Here is a 3280-nt window from a genome sequence, read left to right on the forward strand (position 1 = left end):
AATTTCCCCTAGTGTAGTTTTACGTTGTTAATTTTCTGTCCAACACTTCTTCAACCTGCATAATTAATACAAAAATTAATTGTTCGAAGGCCTAAACGAAGGAATTTGGCTAAATCCTTTGATCCCGGGTCTATGTCCCGAGTCCAATTTCTCAGGCCGTTTCCAATCAACCTGCCAAATTTCGGCCCATCCCGGCACCTTCACGACAAATGACAAAATTGTCCCTAGTGCGATTTTTCATTGTTAATTTTTTGTCCAACACTTCTTCAACCAGACATAATTAATAAGGAGTATAATTATTCGGAGGCCTAAACGAAGGAATATGGCAAAAATTTCGTGATCCCGGGTATGTGCCCTGAGTCCAATTTCTCGGGTCGTTTCCAATCAACCTGCCAAACTTCGACCCATTTCGACACCGTCGCAACAAATGAAAAAATTGCTCCTGGTGCGATTTTTCTTAGTTAATTTTTTGTCCAACACTTCTTCAACCTGACATAATTAATACAAAAAATTAATTATTCGGAGACCTAAACGAAGGAATTTAGTTAAATCCTGTGATCCCGGGTCTCTGCCCCGAGTCCAATTTCTCGTGCCGTTTCCAATCAACCTGCCAAATTTTGTCTAATTCCAACACTGTCTCTTCAAATGACAAAATTGCCGCTGGTGCGATTTTGCTTTGTTAATTTTCTGTCCAATACTTCTTCAACCTGACATAATTAATAAGGAAATTAATTATTTGGAGGCCTAAACGAAGGAATTTGGCTAAATCCTGTGATCTCGAGTCTATGTCCCTAGTCAAATTTCTCGGGCCGTTTCCAATCAACCGGCCAAATTTCATCCCATTCCGACACCATCTCGACAAATGAAAAAATTTCCTGTGGTGCGGTTTTGCTTTGTTAATTTTCTGTCCAACACTTCTTGAACCGGACATAATTAATAAGGAAATTAATTATTCAAAGGCCTAACAGATGGAATATGGCTAAAATCCCGTGATCCTGGGTCTGTGCCCCAAGTCCAATTTCTGGAGCCGTTTCCAATCAACCTGACAAATTTCGGCCCATTCCGACACCGTCGCGACAAATGAGAAAATCACCCCTGGTGCGGTTTTGCGTTGTTAATTTTCTGTCCAACACTTCTTCAACCTGGCATAAATAATATGAAAATAAATTATTCGGAGGCCTAAACGAAGGAATTTGGCTAAATCCCGCTATCCCGGGTCTATGCCTCAAGGCCAATTTCTCGGACCGTTTCCAATCAGCCTGCCAAATTTCGGCACATTCTGACACCGTAGCGACAAATGTCAAAATTGCCCCTGGTAAGATTTTCCTTTGTTAATTTTCTGTCCAACAATTCTTCTACTTGACATAATTAATAGGGAAATTAATTATTCAGAGGCTTAAACGAAGGAATTTGGCTAAAATCCCATGATCTCGGGTTTGTGCCCCGAGTCCAATTTCTCGGGCCATTTCCAATCTACCAACAAAATTTCGGCCCATTCTGACATCGTCGTGACAAATGATAAAATTGCACCTGGTGCGCTTTTTTCTTAGTTAATTTTTTGTCCACCACTTCTTCCACTTGACATAATTAATACGAAAATTAATTATTCGGAGGCCTAAACGAAGGAATTTGGCTAAATCCCGTGATCCCAGGTCTGTGCCCCGAGTCCAATTTCTCGGGCCGTTTCAATCAACCTGCCAAATTTCAACCCATTCTGACACCTTCGCGATAAATGAAAAAATTGTCCCCGATGCAATTTTTCAATGTTAATTTTCTATCCAACACTTCTTCAACCTGACATAATTAATAAGGAAATTAATTATTCGGAGACCTAAACGAATGGATTTGGCTAAAATCCCATGATCCCGGGTCCGTGCCCTGAGTCCAATTTCTCGGGCCGTTTCTAATGAACCTGCCAAATTTCGGCCCATTCCGACACCATCGCGACAAATGACAAAATATCCACTGGTGCGATTTCGCGTAGTTAATTTTCTGTCCAATACTTCTTCAACCTGACATAATAAATTAGGAAATTAATTATTCGGTGACCTAAATGAAGGAATTCGGCTAAAATCCCGTGATCCCGGGTTTGTGCGCGAGTCCAATTTCTCAGGCCGTTTCCAATCATTCTACCAAATTTCAGCCTATTCAGACACCGTTGCGACAAATGACAAAATTGCCCCTGGTGCGATTTTGCGTTGTTAATTTTCTGCCCAATATTCTTCAACCTGACATAATTAATACGAAAATTAATTATTCGGAGGCCTAAACGAAGGAATTTGGCTAAATCCTGTGATCCCGAGTTTGTGCCCTGAGTCCAATTTCTCGGGCCGTTTCCAATCAACCAGCCAAATTTCGGCCCATTCCGACACCATTGTGAGAAATGACAAAATTGCCGCTGGTGCGATTTTGCGTTGTTAATTTTCTGCCCAATATTCTTCAACCTGACATAATTAATACGAAAATTAATTATTCGGAGGCCTAAACGAAGGAATTTGGCTAAATCCTGTGATCCGAGTTTGTGCCCCGAGTCCAATTTCTCGGGCCGTTTCCAATCAACCCGCCAAATTTCGGCCCATTCCGACACCGTCGCGACAATTGACAAAATTGCCCCTGGTGTGGTTTTGCTTTGTTAATTTTCTGTCCAACACTTCTTCAACCTGACATATTTAATAAGGAAATTAATTATTCGGAGGCCTAAACGAAGGAATTTAGCTAAAATCCCATGATCCTGGGTCTGTGCCACGAGTCCAATTTCTCGGGCCGTTTCCAATCAACTGGCCAAATTTCGGCCCATTCCGACACCGTCACGACAAATGACAAAATTGTCCCTAGTGCAGTTTTTCATTTTTAATGTTCTATCCAACACTTCTTCAACCTGACGTAATTAATGAGGAAATTAATTATTTGGAGGCCTAAACGAAGGAATTTGGCTAAATCCCATGATCCCGGGTCTGTGTCCCTAGTCCAATTTCTCGGGCCATTTCCAATCAACCTGCAAAATTTTGGCCCATTCCGACATCGTCGCGACAAATGACAAAATTGGGCCTGGTGCGATTTTTCATTGTTAATTTTTTATCCAACACTTCATCAACATGACATAATTAATAAGGAGATTAATTATTCGGAGGCCTAAATGAATGAGTTTGGCAAAAATCCCGTGATCCCGATCTATGCCCCGAGTCCAATTTCTCGGGCCATTTCCAATCAACCTGCCAAATTTCGGCCCATTCCGACGTTGTCGCGACAAAGGACAAAATTGCCCCTGGTGCAGTTTTGC

The sequence above is a fragment of the Olea europaea genome, unplaced genomic scaffold, assembly GCF_002742605.1.
Source record: "Olea europaea var. sylvestris unplaced genomic scaffold, O_europaea_v1 scaffold111, whole genome shotgun sequence".
Lineage (NCBI taxonomy): Eukaryota > Viridiplantae > Streptophyta > Magnoliopsida > Lamiales > Oleaceae > Olea > Olea europaea.